Here is a 21,159-nt window from a genome sequence, read left to right as displayed (position 1 = left end):
ATAAAGGAGTCCAGACACTGATTATCTACAGCAGTGTCTCAAACTTTCTCAAGCCAGGGCACACTAAAGGTCATGGCCATGGCTCGAGGCACCCGGAAGTACGCGGACGTCGCCATGATGACATCATCTCGTCCGCACATGTGCAGAGGTCCTCCAGACGGGCCCTGAGACGCCAGTAGGGGGTACCAGCAAGGAAGAGGGCTGAAGAGAGGCACTGGCGCCAGCTGATGCCTACAGCAGTATTTCTCAACTACTTCAAGCTAAGTACCCCCTAGGTCTAACAAATATCAACTGAGTACCCCAACCACAGACCTCCCTAGGCCCACCCAAGCTCTGCTCCAGATCCCACCCCTTTACTAATTGTACAGCAATTTTTTCCATTCATTTTTTATATACACACAATATACACAGCAAATATAAATTCTCAAAACTGACACATTTCAGTCACTATATTGAAAATAAAATCATTTTCCCTATCTTTGTTGTCTGACTTTATTTTTTATTTTAACTTTGTTTTTATTTTAACTATATTTTAATTTTATTTTAACTATAATTTTATTTTATTTTAACTATATTTTTATTTTAACTATGTTTTCAGTGCCTTCTTATCCATTGACTGTTTTTCTCTCCTTCTTCACTTTCTGCCTAGCATCCATCTTTTGCACTAATTTAACATTCAATTTCTCCATTTTTCTGCTTTCTTCTCAAAATCTACTTTTCCATGTCTGACTTACCCTTCCTATCTCGCTCGCCTTCCCTCCCCATTTCCATGGTCTGACATCTCTCTCCTTCCCTCCCTCCTCCCAGTGGGCCAACATCTCTCTCCTTCCTTTCCCCCCTTCCCAGTCTGGCATCTCTCTCCTCTCCTTCCCATAATCTGGCATCTCTCTCTACTACTACTACTACTACTACTACTATTACTATTATTATTATTTCTATAATGCTACCAGACTCCCCTCCTTCCCTTCCATTCCCTGGTCTGGTATCTCTCCCTTCCTTTAGTCATCTCTCCTCCCTCTTTCCCCCCCCCAGTGTAACATTTCTCTCTCCCTTCCTCCTTTCTGGCCCCCCTCCCTGTCCAACATTTTTTCCTTCTTTCCACCAGTCCAACATTTCTTTCTCTCTTCCTCCTGCATGCTGCTTCTCCGGTCCTCCTTCCTTCCCCCAGCCAACTTCTCTCCATGAGTCCAACTTTTCACTCTCTGCCCTCTCCCCTTCCCCTGAGTATGACATTTCTCCTTCCCTCCTTTCAGTCCTCCCTATTCATCTCGCCCTCTCCATGAGTCCAACACTTTCTGCCTCCTGTACACTTTCTCTCTCTCCTTGCCTCTTCCTCAAGTGACATTCCTCCTTCCCACCCCCAACCCAACATCAAGTTTCAAGTTTATTATAAATTTGATTAATCACTTATTCAAAATATGCTCTCTCCCCTCTGTCCATTTCTCCCTCTTTCATCATTCTTACTCCTCTTGTAACAATTTTCTTTCCTTCCCTCCCCCAACACCACTAACAACTAATATGATCTCTCCCCATGCATCATCTGACCCTCCCCTTCAGTGTGCAGCACCTTTCCTTTCCCTCCCCTTCTGCCAGGTCTAGCAGCACCTCTTCTCCCTTCCATTTCCCTCCCCCCCTGTCCAGCAGCACTCTCCCTCTCTTCCCTTCTCTTTCCTTCCTACCCTATCCAGCAGTACCTCTCCTCTCTCTGGCGGCAGCTCACTGTGTTTTTAACTTCCCCACACTGCTGCCACTAGCATTAGTTTAGACGCAGTTCCATCAGGCAGCCTTGGGGCCTTTCCTAGGCCAGCCCGCCTCTGATGAAAGAGGAAGTTGCATCATAGAAGCGGAGGCCCCGACGCTGCCTGATGGAACCGCGTCTAAACTAATGCTATTGGCAGCTGTGTGGCAAAGTTAAACGCACACTGAGCTGCCGCTGCTGGTCCAGAGGTGGGGAGAGAAGACAGGAGCCTGGGAGATACACGACGGCAGCAGGAAGTCGCTAGACATGCAGCGCTGATGCCGTACCGCGTGTTGAGAACCTCTGGCCCTACAGGATGTGCCTCCCACTCACATAGGCAAGTCAGCTGGCCAGTGCTTCTCTTCCTCCTCAGTGTGCTGTGGCACACTTGGAATCTCAGGAGGCACACAGTTTGCGATAAACTGATCTACAGTAATGAAAACTGAAACTAAAAGCCACAGTGTTTTTAAATGGCTGACTTTGCATCACATTTGGAGTGATAACTGGTATTGTATCTCCACAGAGAGGCTAATACCTAAGAAGCTTATCATCCCAAATTTACAGACTTAAGTTCCTGCTATGAGACTTTTGTATCAAAAGAATATAAGAGCATTAAGAGTTGTCATACTGGGACTGATTGAAGGTCCATCAAGCCCAGTATCCTGTTTCCAACAATAACCAATCCAGGTCACAAGTACCTGGCAAGATCCCAAGGAGAAAAGCAGATTTTATGCTGCTTATCCTAGGAATAATAAGTGGATTTCCCCAAGCCATTTTAATAATGGATTATAGACTTCTCTTTTATGAAATTATCCAAACCTTTCTTAAACCCTGATAAGCTAACCACTTTCACTACATTTTCTGGCAACAAATTCCAGAGTTTAATCACCCATTGAGTCAAGAAATATTTTCGCTGGTTTAAATCTACTACTTAGTAGCTTCATCGTATGACACCTTCTCCTAGTATTTTTGGAAAGAGTAAACAAGCAATTTGCATCTCCCCGTCCCATTCCTCTCAGTATTTTATAGACCTCCATTTCTCCCCTAAGCCATCTCTTCTCCAGGCTGAAGTTCCCTAGCCACTTTAGCCTTTCCTCATAGGGAAGTTGTCCCATCCCTTTTATCATTTTCACCGCCCTTCTCTGTATCTTTTCTAATTCTGCTATATCTTTTTTGAGATGCGCTGACCAGAACTGAACATAGTATTCGAAGTGTTGCCACACCATAGGTAAGTGTTTGCTTCTAGCACAATCTTCTTTTCAAGGTCTCTCTTTGCCTTCCTTATCATTGCCTTGCACTTGATTTGCCATTCCTTGTGCTGTTTCTTATTATTTTCAGTTGGTTCTTCTAACAGTTTCTGGAGGATTCTCTTTTAGCTCTAATAGCTTCCTTCACCTCACTTGTCAATCACACCGGCTGCCATTTGATCTTCCTTCCTCCTTTTTTATTACATTTGTTCGGGCTTTCAGGATGGTATTTTTGAATAACATCCACTCCTGATCTAAATTTTTGACCCTTGCAGCTGCTCCTTAAAGTTTCTTTTTCACCATTCTCCTCATGTTATCATAGTCTCCCTTTTTAAAAGCATTTATATGGAACACTCTATTTACCATATAAACTACTAGATAAGATCATAACAGCAATCACATTGCACACAAAAAAATGAATGTAAACAGTAGCTCCCCACAAGCTACCTTACAATCCCTTATGGTCAAATGGTGTAATCAGTGCAAGAGTGATCCCCAGTCACCCCTGCCCATGTCGGTTGTATTCTCAAAATGACTGCCATGACCTTTTGCAGCAGTCTCAAAAGATTGCCACTAGAGGTCATAGCAGCCATTTTGAGAGCAAAGCCAACAAGAGCATGAGCATTTGGGGATCCCTCTTGCCCTGACTATACCCCTAGACTGTCAGGGATTATAAGACTGGCCCAAGGGAGCATCTATAAGTAGGTTGGGGGGGATGAGCTAAACATGACGAAGCACAAATGGTCAGTTTCAGATGAAACTAAAATCATGACTGTAGCCTTTCAGCCAAAACTAGGAACTCTGCCAGTGCTAAAAACCACTTGCACAGTTTTATAAAAGGGGGGGGGGTATTTTCTATTTTGTGGATTAGAATATATGCGAATTGAAATTCTTATAGTGCTAGTGCTAGACATGGCTAGGACCCATGGCAAAAATTTGGGAGGGGACCACAAAGCCCACTACCAGCCCGTGACATCTTCAGCTTCCAGCAGGCTTAGGGCGCTCTCTAACCAGGGGCAGTTGCCCAAGTTTTACTCCCTAGCCTAACACCATCCCTATATATTTTGCATAATATATGAGGAAATTAATCTTTCTTTGGTGTACTACATGGAAGGTATAGCTTCTTGGGATTTTGGTTTAATTTATGTTTATCATTTTTGGTCAACTATTATGTATTTGGCATTTGTGTTCTGTGTGTGTGACCGAAGTGTTCTGTTAGCATAAATTTTCTATGTAGCACAGTTTTCCCGATAGTGGAGGCAATATTTGTGAGGGGAGATAGGTTTTGTTGATTCTTGTTCTGTATTTGTGATTTATAAAATGACAATCGTATAAAATACAGTGGAACCTTGGTTTACAAGCATAATTCGTTCTAGTAAACCAATTTACTCGTATATCAAAGCGAGTTTCCCCATAGAAAGTAAGGGAAACTCATTTGATTCGTTCCACCTCCAATCCCCCCCTGCCAACGGCGCTGCTCCACCCCACCCCACCACAGATATTCAGTACTGGCATCAAGGCATGTCCTGACACTGAATATCCAAGTACAGTTTAAAAAAAAAAAAAAAGTAGCAGATATTGTTTTAAAAATGTCACCTGGTGAAGATGAATAATACCCTTGCCTTGGGTTCTCATGCTGTTTCTTTTTTGTGTCTTCTTCCTATTCTTTACAATAAATTCTTTATTAACTTGAAAGCGTAAAAGCCAATTCCAAGTTTCCAAGTTTATTAAGTATTTGATTAATCGCTTATTCCACATTCTAAGCGATGTACAAAATATTAAATTACAGTAGTTCAAGGGAAACAGACAATATGAATATAACTCACAAGACAAAACATGACTCAAGAGGAAGGGAATGGGGAAAGAAAGCACAGTTACTTACCGTAACAGGTGTTATCCAGGGACAGCAGGCAGATATTCTTGACTGATGGGTGACGGCACCGACGGAGCCCCGGTACGGACACTTTTAGAGTGATTGCACTCTAAGAACTTGGAAAGTTCTAGAGGCCGCACCGCGCGTGCGCGAGTGCCTTCCCGCCCGACACAGGCGCGCGGTCCCCAGTTATGATAAGCCAGCTAAGAAGCCAACCCGGGGAGGTGGGTGGGACGCAAGAATATCTGCCTGCTGTCCCTGGATAACACCTGTTACGGTAAGTAACTGTGCTTTATCCCAGGACAAGCAGGCAGCATATTCTTGACTGATGGGTGACCTCCAAGCTAACAAAAAGAGGGATGGTGGGAAGGTTGGCCATTAGGAAAACAAATTTTGCAAAACAGATTGGCCGAAGTGTCCATCCCGTCTGGAGAAAGCGTCCAGACAATAATGAGATGTAAAAGTATGAACTGAGGACCAAGTGGCAGCTTTGCAGATTTCCTCAATAGGAGTGGAACGGAGGAATGCTACAGATGCTGCCATAGCTCGGACCCTATGTGCCGTGACAGAACCTTCCAGAGTCAGTCCGGTCTGAGCATAACAGAATGAAATGCACGCTGCAAGCCAATTGGACAACGTACGTTTAGAAACAGGATGTCCTAATTTATTCGGATCAAAGGACAGAAAGAGTTGAGGAGATGATCTGTGGGGCTTAGTACGGTCTAAGTAGTAAGCTAAAGCCCGCTTACAGTCCAAAGTATGTAGAGCCTGCTCACCAGAATGAGAGTGAGGCCTCGGAAAGAAGACAGGCAGAACAATGGATTGATTGAGATGGAATTCAGAAACAACCTTAGGAAGAAACTTTGGATGTGTACGCAGAACCACCTTGTCATGATGAAAGACTGTGAAAGGTGGGTCAGAAACTAGTGCATGGAGCTCACTGACCCTCCTGGCAGAGGTGAGAGCAATAAGGAAAAGTACCTTCCAAGTGAGGAACTTGAAAGAGGCATTCGCCAAAGGTTCAAATGGAGGCTTCATTAAAGCGGATAGAACCACATTAAGATCCCAGACTACAGGAGGAGCTTTAATAGGAGGTTTTAAATTAAAGAGACCTCGCATGAATCTGGTGACCAGGGGATGAGCTGAAAGGAGTTTTCCATGGACTGGCTCATGAAAAGCCGCAATAGCACTGAGATGAACTCTGACGGAGGTAGATTTGAGACCAGAGTCAGACAGAAAAAGTAAGTAATCCAAGAATGATTCTACTGAAAGAGATGTGGGATTATGATGATGCAGAAGACACCAAGAAGAAAATCTTGTCCACTTCTGATGGTAACACTGAAGAGTGGTCGGTTTCCTGGAGGCATTCAGGACAGAACGGACGGGCTGAGACAGTAGAGAATCATGTGAAGTCAGCCCGAGAGATACCAAGCTGTCAGGTGTAGCGACTGGAGGTTGGGATGTAGAAGGGTCTCCTGTTGCTGTGTAAGCAGAGAAGGAAATATTGGAAGCAGAAAAGGATCCCTGGAACTGAGTTGAAGTAGAAGGGAGAACCAATGCTGCCTGGGCCATCTTGGAGCGATTAGAATCATGGTGGCTCTGTCCCTCTTGAGCTTGAACAATGTGCGTAACATGAGTGGAAGTGGAGGGAAAGCATACAGGAATAGATTGGACCAATCTAGGAGGAATGCATCCGCTGCCAGACGGTGAGGAGTGTAGAGTCTGGAGCAGAAGCTGGGCAGTTGGTGATTGTGAGGAGCTGCAAAGAGGTCCACTTGAGGAGTGCCCCACTGATCGAAGATGGACTGCAAGGTCGATGGATCGAGAGTCCATTCGTGTGGTTGTAAAACTCTGCTGAGTTTGTCCGCTAATGAGTTCTGCTCCCCCTGGATGTAGATCGCTTTCAGGAACAAGTGGCGATCTGTGGCCCAAGTCCAGATTCTCTGGGCTTCCTGGCATAATAGGCGAGAGCCTGTCCCACCCTGTTTGTTGATGTAATACATCGCAACCTGATTGTCTGTGCAAAGTAGAAGTACCTGAGGAAAGAGAAGATGCTGAAATGCTTTGAGGGCATAAAACATTGCTCTGAGTTCCAGGAAATTGATGTGATGTTTCATTTCCTGAGGTGTTCAAAACCCTTGAGTTTGAAACTCGTCCAAATGTGCTCCCCAAGCATAAGGGGATGCATCGGTGGTGATGACAAGCTGGTGCTGAGGCAGATGAAATAGAAGACCTCTGGATAGATTTGAGGATATCAACCACCATTGCAGAGATCGACGAAGAGATGATGTCACAGATATGTGTCGTGAGCAAGGATCTGTCGCCTGGGACCACTGGTTGGCTAAGGTCCATTGGGGCGTGCGCAGGTGAAGACGCGCAAGGGGAGTGACGTGAACTGTGGAGGCCATGTGACCCAAAAGAATCATCATTTGTTTGGCAGATATGGAACTTTGAGACAGTACCTGCTGACAGAGAAATTGGAGGGTTTGAAGACGATTGGGTGGAAGGAATGATCTCATGAGGATTGTGTCCAGTATTGCTCCAATGAACTGAAGTCTTTGAGTGGGGATGAGGTGAGATTTTGGAAGATTGATCTCGAATCCCAGGATTTGAAGAAAGAGGATGGTTTGATTCGTGGCCAGAAGAACTGACTGAGCTGAGGCAGCTTTGATCAACCAGTCGTCTAGGTAAGGAAAGACCTGGAGATGGTGAGAGCGAAGAAAAGCTGCAACCACAATGAGACATTTGGTGAACACCCTTGGAGAGGAGGCAAGACCGAAGGGTAGTACTTTGTATTGGTAATGATGATGATTGATCATGAAACGAAGATATTTCCTGGAGGTCAGATTGACCGGAATGTGAGTGTAAGCTTCTTTGAGATCGAGGGAGCATAGCCAGTCGTTTTGATTGAGAAGAGGGTACAGAGTGGCTAAAGAAAGCATTTTGAATTTTTCTTTTACCAAACATTTGTTGAGATCTCGAAGATCTAGAATGGGTCTTAGATCTCCTGTTTTTTTGGGGACTAGAAAATAACGGGAGTAGAACCCCTGTCCCTGTTGATCTGGGGGAACTTCCTCTATTGCATTTAAGCGAAGGAGAGATTGAACTTCTTGAACTAGAAGGACAGATTGAGGGGAGTTCAAAGCAGACTCTTTTGGTGGACTTAGAGCCGGCAGAGTTTGAAAGTTGAGAGAGTAGCCGTGATGGATGATGTTGAGGACCCATTGGTCCGATGTGATGATTTTCCATCGGCTGAGGAAAAGAGATAAACGACCACCTATGGGTTGAGGAAGGTGGGTGGAAATTTGAACGCTGGCTATGCTTTGGAGAACTAAGTCAAAAGGGTTGTGACTTAGGTTGTGGAGGTGGCTTCACAGGCTGTTGTTGTTGTTGAGACCTGGGAGGTTGACGTTGTGGTTGGCGTTGACGTCTAGGTGGTTGGGAAGGTGTCTGCAATGGTCTAGCTGCAAAGCGGCGCTGATAAGCCAACTGCTGTCTGAAAGGCCTTGTAGTAGGAGGCTTCTTTTTATTTTTGAGCAGAGTATCCCAACGTGTCTCATGGGCTGAGAGCTTTTGAGTAGTCGAGTCCATGGAATCCCCAAAAAGCTCATCCCCCAGGCATGGTGCATTGGCTAACCGATCATGATGGTTAACATCAAGTTCGGATACCCGAAGCCAGGCAAGCCTACGCATAGCTACAGACATAGCTGTAGCTCTTGAGGTTAGCTCAAAGGTATCATAGATAGATCTAACCATAAATTTTCGCAGCTGAAATAGCGAAGAAGAGCATTGATGAAAAGCCTGCTGTTTTCGTTGGGGAAGGTACTTTTCAAAAGAGGCCATGGTTTTTTAAATAAAAGAACTAAAAGAAATAAAGGAAAAAATGAGGGAAAAGATATTTCCCAAAGGGTTTACGCGAGCGTGGAAGGCAAAAATACAAAAATTGTTCAACAGCCGTTGAACACACGTCTTCTTAGCTCCGCGGAAACTAAGAAACTGGGGACCGCGCGCCTGTGTCGGGCGGGAAGGCACTCGCGCACGCACGGTGCGGCCTCTAGAACTTTCCAAGTTCTTAGAGTGCAATCACTCTAAAAGTGTCCGTACCGGGGCTCCGTCGGTGCCGTCACCCATCAGTCAAGAATATGCTGCCTGCTTGTCCTGGGATAAATACAAGTTTAAAAGATAGTAAAGGAAACATATAAGGGAAGAACAACAATAGGGAGGGGGAAAAATAATAAGTAACAGAGAATTGTAACTGAAGCACAGGGCTCAGTAGAGAGCCCTAAACTAATCCAACATTCTAGTTTTATTAGCTGTCAAATGCATCTTTAAAAAGAAAGTATTTTAGCTTGCTCTTAAATCTATCCAAACTTAATTCTTCTCGTATATAAATTGGGAGTAAATTCCACATTTGGGGGGCTGTGACAGAGAAAATCAATAAATCTGCCCTACAGTTTGGATCTCAGTTGTTAAGGGCTACATTGCCTATTATGACTATAATAGTCCAAAACAATACCTATCGTTAAATACGAAATTTATTCCTTTTCTATGCAGTTATTTAGAAGTGCAACATAGACGATGGAAGCATAAAAATATCATTTGGCTTATCCAGTCTGCCTCACCTGACTTGTCCACAGTGCTTGGGATCTAACTCACAGAAACTTGAGCAGTAGTAGAATAATGTTACTTATGAGTCAGTTTCTGTCTTCTCCATTGGTTTGCTATTGTCTAAATTTGTCTTCAGCAGAAAAACATTTTAAAAAATCCCAGACTCTTTCCTCCCAAACTTTATAAGAATTTTAACATAGTACAGGGAGGGCTGAACAACACAGCTTTATCCCTAGTGGGCCACACACATAAAATTCCTGCCTCACCTCATTCTCCTGCATTTCTTTTCTTCCTTGGCTCCCTTTTTCACCATGTTCCCTTCCCCCTGATCTTCAGCATCTACTACTATTTATCATTTCTGTAGCCTGAAAGGCCTATGATGTACACTTATCATACAATAGACAGTCCCTGCTCAGAAGAGCTAACAATCTAATTAGACAGACAGGACATCTCAGGGTTGGGGAGATGATGGTAGAGGAAATGATACAGTGGGTATAGGTATCTGACAGCAGTGAGTGGGAGTTAAGAGTTGAAAGCAGTTTCAAAAAAAGTGGGCTTTTAGCTTGGATTTGAATACCGCTAGGGATGGAGCATGACGTATACTTCCCCCTCCTCCCGCGTCTAGTATTTCTCTTCTTCCTTACCTAACCTCATCCCGGTCTCCAGCTTCTCTCCCCTCCCCATCGTGTCTACAATTTCTCTACTTCCTTACCCGACACCTTTTCTCTCACCCACCCCCGGTGTCCAGTATCTCTTCTCTACCCTCCGCCCACCCACCAACCACGAGTCTTACCTCTCTAGCTCGGGGCGGCGACGCAGGCCGTGAGCATGCGCAGATGTTTTAAGACGTTCATGCCGGCTGGCTGCGCGATGCCTCTCACAGCGGTTATAGGTCTGTTGCCTCGAGCCAAGGAGGTAAGATGTTTTTTAAAAAAAAAGAGCTCGTGGGTGAGAACGAGGACGTGAGAGACTCGGAATGCCTGGGAACTCGTGAGTCGTACAAAATTTCATGGTGGGTTGGGGTGCGGCCCATCCCTGAGCTGCGAGACTGTTGTCCAAACATCTGGCCTTGTAGGTCCCCCGTGGCCGTTGCTCCATGGTACCTGCTATATAGACTGCTGGTTTCAGTCCAGCTGAGCCCTGGCCCTCGGGGTCTGATTCTGGCAAGTTCTCCTTTGCAAGAAATAGGAGCGAGCGTCAAGATTAGGTCTGAAACCAGGCTACCAGACTCGCTTTAGATCCTGAGATTAGAGTATTAACATTTAGTCTTGTCTGCGAGGTAATTGCTGTTTCTTTATTTACCGTGAAACTGGGGCAGTGTGATGACATCATGCAATTGCCGTAAATTTTCCTTTCTAGCGGAATGAAAGTCGACTCGGCTGAAATATTCTCTGGTGTGCAGCAATGAAATCCAGGTCTATGCACTCCAAAGCAGAAAAGTAACTTTGTTATGCTTATTTTGTGTTTGGTTATGGTCTTGGCACAAACTGAGAGAGCCATTGTTCCTCTCGGGCACAGTTCCAGGTGTTTGAAGCCCATCAGGGAGCTGGAGCATTTTTATTATTATTTTAAATTTTATTTCTGTAATATTATTTTTTGGTGGTGTATACCTTAGAAAAGCCTGATCAGAGGAGAAGCATTTTTTGTTGTTGTTATTATTATTATAACTATTTTTTTGTTGGTGTATACCTTCAAAGAGCCTGATTAGAGGAACTGACAATGGTGATCCAATTGGGGAGATGACTTTTATTCTTCTTGTAATAATGTTTTTTAAAAGCTTGTAGAAATTCATGCTAGTCTGGAGAAACTTGGCTTTTCATGCTGCTGCTGCTTCTCCCTTCACCCTCACTCCCAGAAACTGCTTGCAAAAAGCACTTTTTCTAATCGAATTGTAGCCAATGTCTAGAGCCTATTTAAACTAAGGATGCTAAGAATGATTTAAAAAAGGATGGTTAACAAGACTAAGAACGTTATAATGCCCCTGTATCGCTCCATGGTGTGACCTCATCTGGAATATTGCGTTCAATTCTGGTCTCCTTATCTCAAGATAGATATAGCAGCTTTAGAAAAGGTTCAAAGAAGAGCGACCAAGATGATAAAGGGGATGGAACTCCTCTCATATGAAGAAAGACTTAAAAGGTTAGAGGGCTCTTCAGCTTGGAAAAGAGACGTCTGTGAGGAAATTTGATTGAAGTCTACAAAATCCTGAGTGGTGTAGAATAGGTACAAGTGAATCAATTTTTTCACTCTGTCAAAAATTTGAAAAACTAGAGGACACTAGGTGAAGTTACAGGGAAATATTTTTTCACTCAGAGGTTGTGGTTAGAGTGGATAGCATAGCTAGTTTTAAGGAAGGTTTAGACAATTTCCTGGAGGAAAAGTCCATAGTCTGTTATTGATAGAGACATAGGGGACCGTGAGAACTGCCTATTGGGCTTGATGGATCATTGGTCTGACCCAGTAAGGCTATTCTTATGTTCTTAACCTCACTTTTGTGTTTCTTAACGTTTACCTGCCTGCAGGTACCAGCCATAGACCTGACCGAATTATGGTCGCTTAAATGTGGTAAGGATGCATTTAATTACAGCGATCTGTAAGTTGCATGTTTAAATACTCCCTTTCATCTACATGCTATATGACATATACACATTAGAGAATGACACGGGAACACAGCCCGTAGGGACAGGGATAAACTTTGTCCACATGTCATTTTCTAGACTAGTATCAATATGTAAAAACTTAACACATCTTAGACAATTGGCAACCGAATTCAGTGATTTTTTTTAAAAAATCCAACTGCAGAAGCTGCTTTTGGATTTAATGGGCTACTGTTAAATGGCATGATTTGTGTCTTGTCTGCCTTTGATGTGGCAACAAGAGTCTTGTCTGCTGCCTACAATCAATCTGTAATGTCCTTCCGTCATGTGCCCAGCTGCTCAAGCATCAAGGAACATTGCCAACATTTAATAAACATTTTCCTGTTCATCCACTACACAGTTTCGGTTCTCTTCTATACCCATGTCTGAAAGGCAATCCAATTACCTTCCTAGATGATGTAAAAACATAGGCAACTGAATCTTTGGGAAGGTTGTACCTATAACTCCGCCCACTCTGGCCCAAGCACTGTTGCTCCCTTTTTAAAAAAAAAAAATAATATAAATATGTAGTCGTGGTATACAAGTGGCCAGCTAAACACTCAGATAGAGGAGGCAGGAGTTCAGATAAATAAACACTAGCCACTCTTGAATTAATAAATTATTTGAGAACCTTGTCAGGTTTGAAAATCAGATGAAATATTAAAAATAATTAAAACTTTTTCCTAGGGACAATAAGGAGCCAAAAGAACCCTTTTCTCATTCTGTCATTTTTGAATCTGAGTCAGAAATGTATAAAATCAGCTGTGTTTATTATACCAAATATTTTAGAATTTCCATTTTTTTTCTTCCTAGCCACCTTAAGGTCATCGGGTCACACCCAGGTCCTGCTCTTCTTTAATGCACAGAAGTATGTTTATTAAAACTCTTAATATACTGCTTAAGCTACAAATGGGATCAAAGTGGTTTACAATATAATCATAAATAATGAAAAGAGCTCAATTTAAAAAAGGAAAAAAAAAACAACCCAAGATTTAAAATATACTTACATACTGGTAGTAGCTTTACCCCCATATTTTTAAGGCTCATTTGGCATCAACTTGGAATGGAGCATTTAAAAAAAAAATTTGGTTCCAGTTTTATGGAACAGTTTACCATTAGAGCTGAGGAAAGAAGAATCCTTAATAAACTTTTTAAAAGGCATCTAAAGGCCCATTACTTTCAACTAGCTTTCCCTTATTCAGCTAACTGAAATCCTATGTCATAATTTGAATTGTAAAGTATTTATTTTGAGTACCGTATTTTTCACTCCATAAGATGCACCTGACCATAAGACACAACCTAGATTTAGAGTAGGAAAACAAGAAAAAAAAAAAAACATTCTGAACCAAATTGTGTACTAATATATACCAGGCTCTGCACCTAGCCCCCCTCACTACCTACCAGGCTCTGCACCCAACTTCACACTCCTTGCCAGGCTCTGCACCCTGTCCCCCCATACCTTTTTTAAACACCCCCCTCCCCCAGTAACAAAAGATTCTAGAACCCCCAAAGAGTATCAAGATTCCAGGCAGAATCTCAAAGAATAGATTCTGGAACCCCAAACAGTAGCAACATTCTGTGCTACTGATCCAGGGCAAGCAGTGGCTTCCCCCGTGTCTTTCTCAATAACAGACTATGGACTCTGGCAACCTGTTCCAGGCATGCAGCAAGAAAGAATGGACAGAGTCTGGAGTTGGCGGTGGAGAGAAGGTTCACTACTTGCATTATTATAGTGTCCAAATGGTGGTGCCACGTTACAGAATTGTCTCCATAGTGGCTGGACTGAGCTAATGTTGTCTGCTAATATTAGTTGCCCTTATCTAATCTCTTTTAAAGTATCTCTGCTGCTAAAACTTATGGAAATGGTTTTCCTGGCATAGAGGTTTCAGACCAAGTAGAACATGCTGTATTCAGTTCCTTCCTCATCCCCTCGTGGAAAGACCTGCCAGTACAAGAAACAATGTGAGCGGCATTAAAAGATCCTTCTCTCCCCACCCTCCAGCAGCTATGACTTTTCCGTTCTCTAGACAAAAGCCCTCCAGATCGCATCACAGCCCACCCACAGCCTCCCTCGCTCCGTTCTTTGTTTTCTGCCTGCATGCTTTGCGCTCCCCCAGTCCTGCGATCGGGCCCCACTGACCTTGCCCCTGTGCAGCCCCCTGGTGAAAGCAGGACAGCAGGATATGCAGGACGCCGAGCATGAAGTTGAAGGCAACGACAGGCGGGTGACAGCAGGAGCCAAGCGACAGGGATCAGAAGCTTGTTCCTGCCTAGGCCCACTCTGCTTTCTGAATGGTTACTGCTCTAGAATATACATGTTTACTTCACACCTCCACCCAGAATACTGTGCCATTCCCTTGAGCTTTTGCAACCCAAATATATGAACCAGATTTCTTTTAGCATTAAATATTAGCTGCCAAATTCTAGACCAGGGATAGGCAATTCCGGTCCTCAAGAGCCACAAGCAAGTCAGGTTTTCAGGATATCCACAATAAATATATATGAGATGGATTTGCATGCACTGCCTCCTTGAGATGCAAATCTATCTCGTGCATATTTATTGTGGATATACTGAAAACCTGACCTGTCTGGCTTTCGAGAACTGGAATTGCCTACCCCTGTTCTAGACCAGGTCTTCAGATTTCACTAGTTCCTCCTCAGGTTATCTACACTGTCTTGAGATTTCACCCTATTTCAGATTTTAGTATCATCCACAAAGAGACAAACCTTACCCAACAACCCTTCCACAATATTGCTCTCAAAACGTTGGTGGTACAGACTAATAACAGTGAGCTCTGTCTTCTCAATTCAGGACTGATTCTTGGCCTTGGTCTTGGCCCAAAAGAAACATTGTTGCTGAGGCAGAGACTCTCCAGCATGCTTGTTCTTAAAGCCTGGTTCTTTTCTTTTCTCTTCTCCCACCACCCCAAAAAAAAAAAATACAGTTGAGCGGATACTCTGAATTTGTGGGGAGGGAAGAGGGATTGTGGGACTTCCGCTTGGGGGGGAGGGGTAAGAAGTTTTGAGAGAGGTTGCTACTGGGACAGGGATGTGATGCTAAGACTGCTGCTGGGGTGGCTGGGAAGGTGATGAGAGGCCTTATGCTGAAGCTGCTGGAGATGGATGAACAGTAGGGAGGGGTTAAAACCTGCAGCTAATGAGGGCAAGTGGGTATTAGAGAGAGATTAAGGCTGTAACCTCTGAGGAGTAGATAGGTGGGTTCATTAACCACCATCCCTAGCAACTGCAGTTCTAGCCTCTCCTGTTGCTTGAGAAGCTGCATGCAGCCTAAAGATTCTCTCTTTTGCTACATATGGTGCAGGTAGGTGGGCAATGGGAGAACAGCAGTAGCCTCTTATTCAGTCCTTCCCTGCTGCTGTAATAGTGTGATGTACATCACGTTGATTTATAAATGTGTGTAAATAATTTTAGTTGGTCTGAGTATAGATCCTAAGAATTTGTCAAGGTCTGACCTAAGAGATTTTTTGATTTTGTTTTTTTAGCATGACTCTTTAATTGGTTACTATGGGCATGCAGTTTTGTAGCATTCAGTTTGTTGAAATGCAAGAACCAGCATTTAAAATTCAAAACGCCTGTCCCTCCCTGCCCTGGGACTCAACTACCATAACTGCAAAGGACCAAGCACACAGCCTAGGAATATTCCTTGACTCCAACCTATCACTTTTCAGCCATATCTCTCATGTGTTATCTTCCTCATTCTACTACCTGCAACAACTCTGATAAATAAAGAGCTACTTTTCTGAGTCTGACTTCACCCAGCTACCGTATTTTCACGCATATAACGCGCGCGTTATACGCGTTTTTACCTACCGCGCATACCCCTCGCGCGTTATATGCGTGAGCGCGGTATACAAAAGTTTTAAAACATAGTTCCCACCCCGCCCGACGCCCGATTCACCCTCCCAGCAGGACCACTCGCACCCCCACCCCGAACGACCACTCGCACGCGCTCCCACCCGCACCCGCATCCACGATCGGAGCAAGAGGGAGCCCAAGCCCTCTTGCCCGGCCGACTCCCCGACGTCCGATACATCCCCCCCCCCCGGCAGGACCACTCGCACCCCCACCCCGAACGACCGCTCGCACGCGCTCCCACCCGCACCCGCATCCACGATCGGAGCAAGAGGGAGCCCAAGCCCTCTTGCCCGGCCGACTCCCCGACGTCCGATACATCCCCCCCCCCGGCAGGACCACTCGCACCCCCACCCCGAAGGACCGCCGACTTCCCGACAATATCGGGCCAGAAGGGAGCCCAAACCCTCCTGGCCACGGCGACCCCCTAACCCCACCCCGCACTACATTACGGGCAGGAGGGATCCCACGCCCTCCTGCCCTCGACGCAAACCCCCCTCCCCCCCAACGACCGTCCCCCCCCCAAGACCCTCCGACCGCCCCCCAGCCGACCCGCGATCCCCCTGGCGACCCCCATGACCCCCCCACCCCCCTTCCCCGTACCTTTGGTAGTTGGCCGGACAGACGGGAGCCAAACCCGCCTGTCCGGCAGGCAGCCAACGAAGGAATGAGGCCGGATTGGCCCATCCATCCTAAAGCTCCGCCTACTGGTGGGGCCTAAGGCGCGTGGGCCAATCAGAATAGGCCCTGGAGCCTTAGGTCCCACCTGGGGGCGCGGCCTGAGGCACATGGGCCCAACCCGACCATGTGCCTCAGGCCGCGCCCCCAGGTGGGACCTAAGGCTCCAGGGCCTATTCTGATTGGCCCACGCGCCTTAGGCCCCACCAGTAGGCGGAGCTTTAGGATGGATGGGCCAATCCGGCCTCATTCCTTCGTTGGCTGCCTGCCGGACAGGCGGGTTTGGCTCCCGTCTGTCCGGCCAACTACCAAAGGTACGGGGAAGGGGGGTGGGGGGGTCGTGGGGGTCGCCAGGGGGGTCGCGGGTCGGCTGGGGGGGCGGTCGGAGGTTCTTGGGGGGGGGCGGTCGTTGGGGGGGAGGGGGGTTTGCGTCGAGGGCAGGAGGGCCTGGGATCCCTCCTGCCCGTAATGTAGTGCGGGGTGGGGTTAGGGGGTCGCCGTGGCCAGGAGGATTTGGGCTCCCTCCTGGCCCGATATTGTTGGGGAATCGGCGGTCCTTCGGGGGGAGGGATGTATCGGACGTCGGGGGGGGGCATCAGGCTTTCAGGATGGGGACAGACCTTCAAGGGGGGACAGTGCACGGAAGTCAGGGGGGGTGAACGGAGAGTCGGGACAGCGCACGGAAAGTCGGGGCAGTGCACGGAAGTCAGGGGGGGGTGAACGGAGAGTCGGGACAGCGCACGGAAAGTCGGGGCAGTGCACGGAAGTCAGGGGGGGTGAACGGAGAGTCGGGACAGCGCACGGAGAGGCGGGGCAGTGCACGGAAGTCAGGGGGGTGAACGGAGAGTCGGGCAGCATGCGCGGTATAATCGTGAGCGCGTTATACCAAAGTTTTTGTGCTTATCATCGTGATTTCTGCGCGCTATACACGTGTGCGCGTTTTATACGGGTGCGTGTTATTTGCGTGAAAATACGGTACTCCTTGCCCTTGTCATCTCACTCATAACTACTGCAACGTGCTATTCATCGAGCTCACAGAGAAGAACATACAATGTCTCCAGTGGGTACAAAATGCAGCAATCAGACTTCTAAAAAACCTCCATGCCCATGACCCTGTCTCCCAGGCTTTATCATCAGCCCCACTGGCTGCCTGTAGCCAAGCGTGTCTGCAAGGGTCTAATGCTAGTGTTCAAACATAATAACATAGTAGATGATGGCAGATAAAGACCCAAATGATCCATCCAGTCTGCCCAACCTGATTCAATTTAAATTTTTAATTTTTTCTTCTTAGCTATTTCTGGGCAAGAATCCAAAGCTTTACCTGGTACTGTGCTTGGGTTCCAACTGCCAAAATCTCTGTTAAGACTTACTCCAGCCCATCTATACCCTCCCAGCCATTGAAGCCCTCCCCAGCCCATCCTCCACCAAACGGCCATATACAGACACAGACCGTGCAAGTCTGCCCAGTACTGGCCTTAGTTCAATATTTAATCTTATTTTCTGATTCTACATCCTTTGTGTTCATCCCACGCTTCTTTGAACTCAGTCACAGTTTTACTCTCCACCACCTCTCTCGGGAGCGCATTCCAGGCATCCACTACCCTCTCCGTAAAGTAGAATTTCCTAACATTGCCCCTGAATCTACCACCCCTCAACCTCAAATTATGTCCTCTGGTTTTACCATTTTCCTTTCTCTGGAAAAGATTTTGTTCTACATTAATACCCTTCAAGTATTTGAACGTCTGAATCATATCTCCCCTGTCTCTCCTTTCCTCTAGGGTATAAATATTCAGGGCTTCCAGTCTCTCCTCATACGTCTTGTGGCGCAAGCCTCCTATCCCTCCTCTGGACCGCCTCAAGTCTTCTTACTTCCTTCGCCAGATACGGTCTCCAAAACTGAACACAATACTCCAAGTGGGGCCTTACCAATGACCTGTACAGGGGCATCAACACCTTCTTCCTTCTACTGACTACGCCTCTCTTTATACAGCCCTGCATCCTTCTGGCAGCAGCCACTGCCTTGTCACACTGTTTTTTCGCCTTTAGATCTTCGGACACTATCACCCCAAGGTCCCTCTCCCCATCTGTGCATATCAGCTTCTCTCCTCCCAGCATATACGGTTCCTTCCTATTATTAATCCCCAAATGCATTACTCTGCATTTCTTTGCATTGAATTTTAGTTGCCAGGCATTAGACCATTCCTCTAACTTTTGCAGATCCTTTTTCATATTTTCCACTCCCTCTTCGGTGTCTACTCTGTTACAAATCTTGGTATCATCTGCAAAAAGGCACACTTTTCCTTCTAACCCTTCAGCAATGTCACTCACAAACATATTGAACAGGATTGGCCCCAGCACCGAATCCTGAGGGACTCCACTACTCACCTTTCCTTCCTTCGAGCGACTTCCATTAACCACCACCCTCTGGCATCTGTCCGACAGCCAGTTTCTGACCCAGTTCACCACTTTGGGTCCTAACTTCAGCCCTTCAAGTTTGTTCAACAGCCTCCTATGAGGAACTGTATCAACGGCTTTGCTGAAATCCAAGTAAATTACATCTAGCATATGTCCTCGATCCAGCTCTCTGGTCACCCAATCCAAAAATTCAATCAAGTTCGTTTGGCATGATTTACCTTTTGTAAAGCCATGTTGCCTCGGATCCTGTAACCCATTAGATTCAAGGAAGTACACTATCCTTTCTTTCAGCAACACTTCCATTATTTTTCCAACAACTGAAGTGAGACTCACCGGCCTGTAGTTTCCTGCTTCGTCCCTGTGACCACTTTTATGAATAAGTACCACATCCGCTCTCCTCCAATCCCCAGGAATCACTCCCGTCTCCAGAGATTTCTTGACCAAGTCTTTAATAGGACTCGCCAGAACCTCTCTGAGCTCCCTTAGTATCCTGGGATGGATCCCGTCTGGTCCCATCGCTTTGTCCACCTTCAGTTTTTCAAGTTGCTCATAAACACCCTCCTCCGTGAGCAGCGCAGAATCTACTCCATTTCTCGTGTAACTTTGCCAGACAATCTCGGTCCTTCTCCAGGATTTTCTTCTGTGAACACAGAACAGAAGTATTTGTTTAGCACATTTGCTTTCTCCTCATCACTCTCCACATATTGGTTCCCAGCATCTTTTAGCCTAGCAATTCCATTTTTCATCTTCCTCCTTTCACTAATATATCTGAAAAAATTTTTGTCTCCCTTTTTTACATTTTTAGCCATTTGTTCTTCCGCCTGTGTTTTCGCCAGACATATCTCTCTCTTGGCTTCTTTCAGTTTCACCCTGTAGTCCTTTCTGCTCTCCTCTTCTTGGGTTTTTTTATATTTCATGAACGCCAACTCTTTCGTCTTTATTTTCTCAGCCACTAGGTTGGAGAACCATATCGGCTTCCTTTTTCTCTTGTTTTTATTGATTTTCTTCACATAAAGGTCCGTAGCCATTTTTATCGCTCCTTTCAGCTTAGACCACTGTCTTTCCACTTCTCTTATGTCCTCCCATCCTAACAGCTCTTTCTTCAGGTACTTTCTCATTGCATTAAAGTCCGTACGATTGAAATCTAGGACTTTAAGTATCATGCGGCCGCTCTCCACTTTAGCCGTTATATCAAACCAAACCGTTTGATGATTGCTACTTCCCAGGTGAGCACCCACTCGAACATATACTCTCTTCATTTGTGAGGACATGGTGCCGGGCTATATGATGTCCAAGCTACCTCCCTACATGCCGAACAGATCCCTCCACTCCCAAGATGAAACACGCCTTAAAAAGCCCCCTAGACATGCCCTTCAACTGCAAACTGCCAAACGACATTCCTACTCCCACTTCATGCCACTGGAATCAACTGCCACCACAGATCAGATCCCTTGAAGGACTTCTGAACTTAGGAAAGCAACAAAAGCATACCTCGTCACCTAACTCCCCTGCCTACGACCGATGGATTACAAAGAAATGTATATTGCTACTAGATCTCGGTATGTGTTACGTTAGAATAAAAGCTTGCATTGAATAAACTTGCACTGTAACAAATTGTAACCTGTATATTGGTATTGGATCCCTAGTATGTGTCAAGTTAGGATAAAAACCAGTATTGAAAAAACTTGTACTGTAACTATGACAAATTGTAACCTGTTAACTGTGTATTATGTATGTTAACCTGTAACCCGTTCTGAGCTCATTGGGGAGGACAGGATAGAAAAGGAATTAAATGCCTCTCTTTTTAACTCGTTTTTTTTCCCTAGCATGGCTGTTTATTCTATATGTGCAGTAAACTACACATATGTTTTTGTGTCCTTAAAGGTATTTTACAAAAGGCCTGTGTTAGCAAATCTTTTGTAAAATATTTGAGAAGTTTGCCCATCTTGTCTTGGTTGTCCTCTCTTTTCTAGGCAAAGTATGCAAAATCAGCTTTTATATCAGACTTTTAATGTGTTACCAATGCAAACCAGCTTTTCTGAAAATGTGTGTGGACATCTCTAACAACATTTGTTTCCTTTTATGTGTTTC

General features: G+C 45.4%; 1 protein-coding gene across 7 annotated transcripts in view; it reads left to right on the top strand.

Moving 5' to 3' along the window:
• The first annotated feature begins 10,228 nt into the window (after positions 1-10,228).
• The window catches only part of TBC1D24 (TBC1 domain family member 24), a 59,813-nt gene continuing 48,882 nt past the window's right edge, over positions 10,229-21,159 (top strand). For 3 of the 7 annotated variants that reach the window (XM_033963978.1, XM_033963983.1, XM_033963984.1), the window contains exon 1: positions 10,229-10,381. The gene's annotated coding sequence lies outside the window, so the exon portion shown is untranslated. Of the gene's footprint in view, positions 10,479-10,528; positions 10,746-10,884; positions 10,906-21,159 lie in introns of those variants that run through there. The other 4 variants (XM_033963979.1, XM_033963981.1, XM_033963980.1 and 1 more) reach the window with 4 other exon arrangements.

This window comes from Geotrypetes seraphini, chromosome 11, assembly GCF_902459505.1.
Source record: "Geotrypetes seraphini chromosome 11, aGeoSer1.1, whole genome shotgun sequence".
Taxonomy (NCBI): Eukaryota; Metazoa; Chordata; class Amphibia; order Gymnophiona; family Dermophiidae; genus Geotrypetes; species Geotrypetes seraphini.
This window is presented reverse-complemented; position numbering and strand designations above follow the sequence as displayed.